The sequence below is a fragment of the Nicotiana tomentosiformis genome, chromosome 5 (genome assembly GCF_000390325.3).
Source record: "Nicotiana tomentosiformis chromosome 5, ASM39032v3, whole genome shotgun sequence".
NCBI classification, from domain to species: Eukaryota; Viridiplantae; Streptophyta; class Magnoliopsida; order Solanales; family Solanaceae; genus Nicotiana; species Nicotiana tomentosiformis.
In genome coordinates, this window is record NC_090816.1 from 37,217,996 (window position 1) to 37,229,219 (window position 11,224).

The 11,224-nt window shown below is 35.3% G+C and overlaps 1 non-coding gene across 1 annotated transcript; it reads left to right on the forward strand.

Annotated features, from left to right (window-relative positions):
- The first annotated feature begins 9,090 nt into the window (after positions 1-9,090).
- On the forward strand, positions 9,091-9,196 carry LOC117275912 (U6 spliceosomal RNA). Its single transcript, XR_004506146.1, has one exon. It is a non-coding gene; the product is annotated as a U6 spliceosomal RNA (small nuclear RNA).
- Positions 9,197-11,224: the final 2,028 nt, after the last annotated feature.

Genomic DNA, 11,224 nt, shown 5'->3' on the forward strand with positions numbered 1-11,224 from the left:
ATATGTAAATAAATAAATAAATAAATATATATATATATATATATGCACATGACTTATATCAGGCATATTACAATTGTCTTTATATTCTTGGTACTTCCTTTGATTTCATTTATATTCATTCTTTTTTCATTGTAGTATCAATCTCCTTTTAGATTTGAATCTTTCCTTCTTTGGCGAAGTACCAATCATTATATTCATTATATATATATGCACATGACTTATATCAGGCATATTACAATTGTCTTTATATTCTTGGTACTTCCTTTGATTTTATTTATATTCATTCTTTTTTCATTGTAGTATCAATCTCCTTTTAGATTTGAATCTTTCCTTCTTTGGCGAAGTACCAATCAAGAATTATTCTTGCTAAATGCATCTTCATTGTTTGTCCAAAATATCTCTGATACTTTCTGATCTATCATTGAACTTAGACATCATTTGCTTGATAGAGTCTTCCGAAAATAACTCTACGTTCTTCTTCTTATGGAAGGTTTCTATATATATATATATATATATATATATATATATATATATATATATGCATATGACTTATATCAGGCATATTACAATTGTCTTTATATTCTTGGTACTTCCTTTGATTTTATTTATATTCATTCTTTTTTCATTGTAGTATCAATCTCCTTTTAGATTTGAATCTTTTCTTCTTTGGCGAAGTACCAATCAAGAATTATTCTTGCTAAATGCATCTTCATTGTTTGTCCAAATATCTCTGATACTTCCTGATCTATTATTGAACTTAGACATCATTTGCTTGATAGAATCTTCCGAAAATAACTCTACGTTCTTCTTCTTATGGAAGGTTTGTGGTTGCACAGTCTTTAGCTCTTATTTAGATAACAATAGAAATTCAAGATCCTCTTCTTTCTACAACATCATGATTTGTATTACTTTAAATCTAGTCATGTGTTTCATTTTGAACATGAAGTTTTACTGCCTTTACCTCTCTAAATGATATCATTCCCTTAAATTTGAATACTTTCCAAAATATAGGTTATAGTAAGAATATTCTTACTTCCATCACAATTCATAGTAAATATTTCCTTGCCAAATTCTTCTTGGACTTGGACCACTCATTTTTATCTTACAGAATATCTAGTAATCTTGATCTGCAATTGTTTTTCCTTGAGTGAGTAAGTACTGATGAGATCTCCAAATATCTTCTATAATATAGATTGTACTATACCCATAATATATTTTCTATAATATAGATTGTACTATACCCATAATATATTTTCTTTCTATAAAAAATATATTTTTCTTTGGCCTTATAGTATCTCTTCAATATAGTATCTTTCTTCCTTCCACAAAATAATAGACCTTCTCCATGATTTTAGCAACCTTCCTTTCAAGATATTTAAGAACTTTCATTCCATAATTTCCGTAGAGTCATCTTTTAATATTGTTGTAATGACCCGATCGATCATTTTGAGAATTAGCGTCAGGTTCGGTGGCTTAAGGTCTCGAGTAGCTCGTATTGTATATTATGACTTGCGTGTGTAGTTGAGTTCGGTATTTTGGATGTTTCGAGGTTGGGTTAGAAGGATGATTCTTGTTTTAGAAACTTAAGCGGTAAGAGCTGATGGAGTTTGACTTTTCTAAAGACGACTCTGGAATGGTGGTTGATGATTTCCAATAGATCTGTATGATGATTTTGGACTTAGGTGTGTGTCCGGATTTGGATTTGGAGGTCTGTAGGTTAATTTGATGCATTTTTGCAAAAATTGGAAAGTTGAAGGTTTAGAAGGTTGAGAGGTTTGACCGTGAGTTGAATTCATTAATATCGGGTTTGGATTTTAATTTGATATGACTCGGCACGAGTTGTAGAAGTCGAAAGTTCATAAGTCCATTAAGTTCGATTTGAGGTGCGATTCATAGTTTGAATATTGTTTGATGTGATTTGAGGCCTCGAGCAGGTCCGCGGTATATTATGGAACTCTTTTGTATGTTTGGACGGGGGCCCGGGTGTATTTCGGATGAGCTTTAGTTCATTTTCATGCTTTTGAGCAGGTCTGGTTCTGGTGCTTCGCACCTGCACATTTTGGAGCGCAGGTGCGTCTCTTCTTCTGTGCGATTTGCAAAGCTTCTGCGACTTTGAGTCTTGGGCGAAAGCTTTGCTTCTGCGGAGTTTTGCACGCAAGTACTGTCACGACCCCAGTTTCCCTCCATAGGATGTCGTGACGGCATCTAGTCTCTACGACTAGGTAAGCCTAACACTTATTGAATAAATTGACAGAAATTAACCAACTGAACTATTAAGAAGAAACTGGATATTTCTAAATGAACTCAACATTTACAACATGAAATAACATCCTAAAATCGGTAGTACAAGTAATAAGCTCTACTGAGTTTACTAGAAAAATTCCTAAATACAATTGTTTGGAAAAGGATTAAACAATACAAGTACAATATCAAAAGGTGACTCTGAGACCTGCGAACGCGACGGTAGGTTTACCTTGAGTCTCCACAGTAATGCTTGACCAGCTAGCTAATAATCAGCAATATCCGAGGCATCTAGATCTGCATAAAAATATGCAGAAGCGTAGTATGAGTACACCACAGAGGTACCCAGTAAGTATCAAGATTAACCTCGGTAGAGTGGTGATGAGGGACAGTCAAGACACCCACCGGACTAAACAAACCGAGCAAGTTTGGAGGTGAATTAACAGAGAAATAATATTAATATAAAGCTAAGCAGGATAAGGAATACAAAACAATACTTGCAATGATACACTGGTAACATCAAGATTTAACAGGAAGCACTCAGGTAATAATGTTGTAGAGTAAGCTGATCACAGTCTAAGTCCGGTGAAACCAAATAAAGAAAAACCAGCAACAACTCAATAAGAATAACCGCTTTCACACCAGATCTGTTCAAGCATTTCCACAAGGTACCGAACCTCGTAATCACAGCTCACGGGTCCCAATTCATGAACCCTAATCACTTGGCATCTTGTGCCTACATTACAACTCATAACCGCACGGACGACCCACGTAGCAATAGACAATCCTCACACAGAAGGCAAGTAGATAAGAGTATGTCTAATGGTCAATGACGTCAGGATTCATCTTCTAAAATAGATATGGGTAATTTAACTACATGTATGCTTGTGCAAGTATTCTACCATAATTCAAGTCGACAAATAAGAGCAGAGGCAATGAATGGAACATGAGAAACGATCACCAGGCAATGTACAGCGTAATAAAGGCAGCAATGAAGTTTGAAGCAACAACTAGCACAACAAGATTAGCTACACAGAACTAAGCAAATAGTGCAACACGGAGGAAGACAATTAATAATATGCTAAGGAGGCAACAATCAAGGACAAGTAAAAAGAATGGGAAAATCACAAAAAGAGCCATACCGAAGTACCACCTAGTAGTCTCAAATCATAAAAGAATCACAAACTTTTCTTATATCACCGCGGGAGCCTTTATATTTAGTTTTCGAAAATCATTTTTCCCGAAATAGCATCCTGCGTTTTAGCCCACCTTATCACACCGCATTGCTTCTAGTAGTTCCCCTACTAGCCACGCGTTACAAGCCCACCTTATCTCACCGCATGCGTTTCAAAAACTCAAACCTTATACCACTGCATGCGTATCAATAATGAAAACAGCACGGCAGAAATCTCATGCAAACACAATAACAACAGCACGGCAGAAACCTCATGAAAACAGCATAACAATTATCTCAATAATAACACGTATGCCAAAACATAACAACTCAGATAAATGACTTTCACAATATATGCCCACATGCCATAACATTTCCTCAAAACAGTTCCAATGTCACAACCACGCATAGTCCTCGGTTCAATAACACTGAATACAATAGCAACAACGATAATAATACGAGAATATGGCAAGTAAATCAACTCAAGAACTTCAAAACACAATGAAACGAAAGAACGAGCTCACAATGAAAGACACAACAGGGAATTATGGTTTCAACAAGAATAGCTCAACAACGAAGAGATAATGTGTAGCAATAATTCCACAAAAGTACAATTCAACGATAAGAGGGATAACATGAATCAATAATTCCAAATAAGGATAAGTCAACAATGATAAAGGATAACAAAACTTCATTTAGGGTTGAGCAATTACGGAAGAAATACAACAAATTCAATTAAGAATAAGCAGATTATGAAAAAGATAATAATAACTTCAATCAAGGATAAACAATTACGGAAAGGATAGCATGGAAATAAAAGAGACAACAACTTCAATTAAGGCACATAAGAGTTTAATCGGCAATAAATGTAAAACATGAAGCAATTAATTCAAATAAGACACGTAAGGGTGAATTTAACAAATGGTTTCTAATTTTCGCCAAAATGCTTCAAATTATCCTATGGACCTCTAAATCAAAATACGGATGCACGCCTAAGTTTAAAATCATCATACAAAACTATTGGAATCATCACAACGATATTTCGAAGTCGTCTACACAAAAGTCAAATTCCGGTCAACTCTTACCGCTTAAGCTTCTAAAACAAGAATCCTTCTTCCAAATTGACCCTGAATCATCCAAAAGCTGAACTCGGCCACACACGCAAGTCATAACACATAATACGAAGTTGCTCGAGACCTTAAGCCACCAAAAGGAATGCAAATTCTCAAAAAGACCGTTCAGGTCGTTACAGGTGTTATGGCCGCTTCTGTGGCTTAAGGATCGCAAATGCGCAGGGGTTCGCTTATGCGGTTCGTTTGGCGCTTCTACACTATTGCATGTGCGATTGATTCTTTTCCGCAAATGCGGATCCTGTTCTGGTAAGTTGGGTTCGTAGATGCGAGCCTTTTCTCGTAAGTACGAGGCCGTAGGTGTGGCATTTCTGTCCGCAAATGCGAAAAGCCTGGACCGAAGCCTATATTCGAGAGTTTGGTTTCATTATTCATTGTTGGACCTAGGGAGCTCCGGTAGTGACGATGTTTTGTGGGTTTTTCAAATAATTCATTGGGGTAAGTGTTCTTTACCCGAATCTTATTCTATTTCATGAATCCATTGTTATTTTTCATCATTTAATTAGTGATTTAAGTTGGAAATTTGGGTGAAAATTGTGAAAACTTCTTAGACTAAACTTTGGAGATTTGAAAGGCGATTTGAGGTCGGATTTGAGTAATTCTTGTATGGTTGGACTCGTTATCGAATGGGTGTTCGAATTTAATAATTTTGATTGGGTTCTGAGACGCCAGCCCGGGGTTAACTTTTTAAGTTGACTTTTTATTTCTCTTTCAAGATCGAAGCTTTATTATCCAGAATTATTTTCTATGATTTTTATTTATGATGTTAAGTTATTTTGGGTAGATTTGAGTCGTTCGGAGGTTATTTCACACGAGAAGGTCATTTTAGAGTATCAGTCTAGTTTCTTTGAGGTAAGTATCTTGCCTAACCTTGTGTGGGGGACACTACCCCTTAGGATTTGAGTCATTTGTGCTAATTGTATCATGTGAAGGCCGTGTACGCGAGGTGATGAGTACGTACTCGGGCTTATTTGTAGGAATTTGATCGTTTTAGGTTCTTAGGTTCTTATGTCCATTAGAAATGAAGTTGTCTTATCATGTTAAATCCTTCACTTACTAAATTTACCCTTATGTGTCTTATTTGAAGTTGATTGATTCATGTTCTACCCTTATTGCCAATAAACACTTATGTGAATTAACTGAAGTTGTCGCCTCTCTTATTGCCATGTTGTCTTTTCCGTAATTGATTAACCTTAATTGAAGTTATGTTGTCTTTTTCATAATTGGTTAACCTTAATTGAAGTTATTGTTGTCCTTTCCGTAATTTGCTTAACCTTAATTGAAGTTTTGGTATCTCTTTTATTGGTGACTTATCCTTATTTGTAATCACTGATTCATGTTATTTCTCTTATCGTCGAGTTGTACTTATGTGGAATCATTGTTGCACGTTACCTCTCCCCTTGTTAAGCTATTCTTGTTGAGACCATTATTCCCTGTGGTGTCTTCTTTGTGAGCTCGTTCTTCCGTTTTTTTGTGTTCTGAAGTTCTTGTGTTGATTTACTTGTCGTACTCTCGTATTATATTGTTATTGTTACTATTGTACTCAGCGTTGTTGAGCCGAGGCCTATGCGTGGTTGTAGTATTAAAATTTGTTTTGAGGAATAGTTGTGGCATATGGGCACATGTGGTGAAAGACCTTACTGTGTTGTTATGTTTTTGGCACACGTGATATTGTTGAGAGGATTGCCGGGGTATTCGCACGTGAGTTGTCCGTGCTAGTGTTGTTATTGATATTTGCACATGCGGCATGACAAGACGGGCTATATATGTGGGTTTGCACATGTGGCGAGACAAGGTAGAAATATTATTATGCGCGTGCGGCAAGACAAGGCAGGCATTTACTTTATTGTTGCGCACGTGGCGAAACAAGGTGGGCTATGTCAGGAATGATTTGTGATGATTTGTGATGGCGTGGGGGCATTGTTATTGATGATATTTGTGTAGTGGTGTGCCTACCATGTGTGAGTTTTACATTATACATTTTGTGGTGATTGTTTCCTATGTGCCATTCATTTTCTCTACTTGTACTTGTTGACTTGAGTTGTGATAGAACTTTTACACAAGTATACACGTAATTAATCACCCATATCGGTATAAGAAGATGAATTCTGATGATATTGACCATTTATATGTACCCTCGTTTACTTGCCTTTTGTGTGAGAGTTATCCTATTGGCACGTGAGTTGTCCGTGTATTCATGAGTCATTGTTATTGTTGGCATGTGTGGATACGAGATATTATCATTCCCTTGGCACGTGAGTCATCCGTGCGGTTGCGAATTTTAATGTGGGTAAGATGCCAAGTGAATAGGGTTCATGAATTAGAACCCGTGAAATGTGACTATGAGGTGAAGTATCTCGGGAAAATCCTTGAACAAATCTTGTGTGGAAGCGGTTGCTCTTATAGAGTTGTTACTTGTTTCTTTACTTGGTGTCACTGGGCTTAAACTGTATTCAGCTTACTCCACGACGTTATTACATGTTTGTTCCCTGTTGCTAATTGTTGCTCTTAGTTTCCTATTACAAGCATTATTTTGTTATTGTTATCATGCTTAGCTTTATATTGATATTGTCCCCTGTTAGTTTCACATTTATACTTGTACAGGTTATTATGTCTAGTAGGTGTTTTGATTGTTCCTCATCACTACTCCACCGAGGTTAGTCTTGATACTTACTGGGTACCGTTGTGGTGTACTCATGCTATGCTTTCAATGCATTTTGTGTAGATTGAGGTACTTCGGAGTTGATTGATCACTAGCTAGTTATTCGGGTTTTGCTGTGGGGACTCAAGACAAATATGTCATCGCGTTCGCAGGCCGCAGAGTCACCTTCTGATATTGTACTTGTACTGTCTATTTCTATTTCGGAACAGTTATACTTAGAAGATTTGTCCTAGTAAACTCAGTAGAGTTTATAACTTGTACTACCGGTTTTGGGATTGTTGGCTTTGTATAGAAAATTTCTGTTTCATATTTAATAGTTGTTGATTGAGTTTGCCATTAATTCTGTATGTGTTAGGCTTACCTAGTCCCTATGACTAGGTGCCATTACGACATCCTACAGAGGAAAATTGGGGTCGTGACAATTGTAGTAAACCATTCAATATTTGAAATATGACTTTCAAATATTATTCCTTCCATGATGCTTGTAGATTAAATTTCTGAAAATAATCTTCCTTGATAAATTCATCACATGATATTCTATTTCTCATATTTGTTTGAATTTTTACCAGCATTTTCTTCCTTGAACAGACCTATGCAAAAATAAAATTATCATAAGTAAAAAGATTTTGATTAATAATTGTATTAATATGTTATTATCAAAATTAATACGTAAAACTTTGAAGCTAACAAAAAGTAGTTATCAGTTTGTCTCCTATGTAAAAGAAGACAAACTGTAACGTCTTTTCTATGGAAGAAAAATGATCGTTAATGTTGTACTAAACCTTAAGTCCTTGTATAGATTAACACCAAACAATATAACACAGATTTGAAATGCCAAGTCTTTATTTATGTCTTCCACTTTCTCCAACAACCCTCCTTTCAATTAACGATGGTGGAGTCGTAATTGGAAAGTTGGCATAATGTATAACACCAAAATTTGACTGATTTGATAATATATGAAAGGCAATTATGTTAACTTGTACTAGTAGCCAACCCAGTGAACATCAAGAAGCAAGAGATATGTCCAAGAGATATCCTTCTCCAGAAGAATAAATGTTTGAGATGATATAGTTGAGAGGGGAAATCATTACACATCCTAATATAACGTAACTAACCTACCCTTCAAAGAGAGTATGAGTTATCCTTTCACCAAAATAGAAAATCTCCTTTTGGTTTAAGCTAACTCAAACTGGTATTGGGATGACACATCAAAATCGACCCATTCTTTCAATGCATGCAGCACAGGTGGCTGAAAAACTGCGCGATAGTGATTATAGTGTGAGTAGCCAGTAGTGACTATTGAAAATCTAAAAGTAATCATACTTATCTTTTAGCAACTTTAAGGTTCTGAAGCCTAAATTGAATTCCTGGATTGGATGCAACATGAGCTCAATATATTTGACAAAAAGCATAAATATATGCATGAAAAATCATTAAAATCTTACACGAATTATAATTCTAAAAATGTAATGGATTTATAATAAGAACAAAGTTGATTAACTAATTTGGACTTAACTAGTCCAAAAATACTTTTAAGGGTTTAAAGTTTAGAATTTAAGGATTTTGCCCTCAAATTAAGTTCTACATGACTTTAAAAAAAAAGTTCTACATGACTTATCTCCAAGACCATCGAACTAAGTTCCATATGGCATATTGCTTTTTTCTGGAGATTCACTGTATATCATCCATGGTCCAAGTATATATTTATGATTGCCGAAACCCAGACACAAGTATAGCTTCGTCTTTCGTATTTGTCCAAGCTACCAGTAAAAGTACTAAATCGAGCACACTTTGCCATCTTCTCATGCTCGTTCCGTCGAACAATATGCTCTTATGCTAGTTGTTAGCTAACCACAAAAGATACTATTGACATTGAGTAATATGTTCTTTCAGGACATTTATTAAAAGTGGAACGATATAGAGAAGATTAATTAGCATGGCTCATGCGCAAGAATAACAAACACAAATCGAGAAATGGTTCGAATTATTTTGAAAAAACATTGTATAATGCTATCCAATTTGGACCAAGTCCCCACGGCTTTCTCGAAAGGGGTCATACTATTTAAGAATATATCTACATTTTATATGTAGCTTCCTTTTCTGTTTAGCTATCAATGTGACATTTTGTATCACACACCCCTAAGCATTAAGTTATTTTGGACAGAGACGGATGCAATGTATTGATATCGGAGTCATGCAACCCGATATTTTTGACGCAGAGTATAAATTCATGCGAAAAATTTTTCTAAAATTGCAATGAATTATAAATATGAACTTATAATTTTAAAAAATATAATGAGTTCAATATTAAGAACATTAAAGATAGAAATCATAACCTTTAAATCGTGGATCGACCTCTTATTTGGATTCACATTTGGCAGTACGTAATTAGTGTGACTAATGACTAGTGAAATATGAAGGTGATAACATATCTGTTAGCAATTTTAAGGTAGTAAGACCTAGAGTGCTCATTCGTCTAAGGCAAATCAAGTGGCTAGAGAACTGCATTATTAGTGATTAGTGACTAGTAAAATCTGAAGGTGACAGTACTTGAACAACTTTAAGGTAGTGAGCTTAGGTTTTATCCATTCTTTCAAGGCAAATCAGGTGGGCAGAAAGCTGTTCGATAGTAATTAGTGTGATTAGTGACTAGTAAAATCTGAAGGAAGTTTACCTTTTAGCAACTTTAAGGTAGTGAAGCCAACATCATATTATTTCTTTCTATTTTGGGTACGTGGAGTTAGAGATTTTGTAAAGGTAGCTGAGATGAAGTAGTAGTTAATGTTAACACTTTACAAGGGTGCTTTGCCTGGATAGTTAACTCCCAGAAAGGCAGAAACCCATCATTCTGTGTGGGACGACGAGTAAACTGAAAAGTATAAGACTTTTTAATTATGAAAGTAGTTATGAGAATTAAAAGAGAGGGAAGGAGAAATATGTTCATCGCTTTTGGATGGTCATTTTGAATTCGAGATCAAATAGGGATACCTTTTTGAAATGAAAAGTAGTTAATGAAGACACAATATATAAAATTACTCCCACAAGTTATAAAGATTAAAAAATTTAGTAACTAAGAAGATCTATTAGTTTCGTGGCAAGTTCAAAATTAATAAGTTTTAAATTCTAACCCGGCTTTTGCTTCCACCTTAACTAATGATTTCTAATTCAATCCCTGAGCATGAAGAACATCTTGGTAGGGAGAACTTTATTCCTTTAACAGGACTACCCGATGTAAACTCACATTAGCCGAACATATGAATTTCGTAACGTTCTGATCAGCTACTCATGCGTCCCATTTAATAAGGGGTCGTTTGGTAGGGTGTATAAGAATAGTGTTGAATAAGGTGTATTAGTAATGCAGAAATTAGTAATTCATGGGTTAGTAATGCAAGAATTAGTTATGCAAAGACTTATTTTTTATCCATTGTTTGGTGTGGTGTATTAAAAATTGAAATCTATTGCATAATTTTTAAGAAAAGTAGTTGCTTATAAAACTGCCCTCCATATTCTTTAGCTTTAAGGGACTTTAAGGATAATTTTACCTTTAACCATGCGAATGCATGTATTAAGGGGTCGTTTGATAGGATGCATTAGATAAAATAATGCAAGCATTAGCTATGTGTATTAATAATACCTTGTTTGATATACCTTTTGCACCTATTGTAATAACCCGACAGGTCGCTTTGAGAATTAGCGTCCTGTTCGGTGTCTTAAGGTCTCGGGAAGCTTCGTATTATATATTATGACTTGCGTATGTGGTCGAGTTCAGATTTCGGATGATTCGAGATTGATTTGGAAGGATAATTCTTGTTTCAGCAGCTTAAGTGAAAAGAGTTGACCGAAGTTTGATTTTTCTGTAGAGGACTCCGGAATGGTATTTTAATGATTCCAATAATTTCGTACGGTGATTTTGGACTTAGGAGTGTGTCCGAATTTGGATTTAGAGGCCCGTAGATTAATTTGATGCATTTTGGCAAAAATTGGAAAGTTGAAGGTTTGGAAGGTTGAGGTTTGACC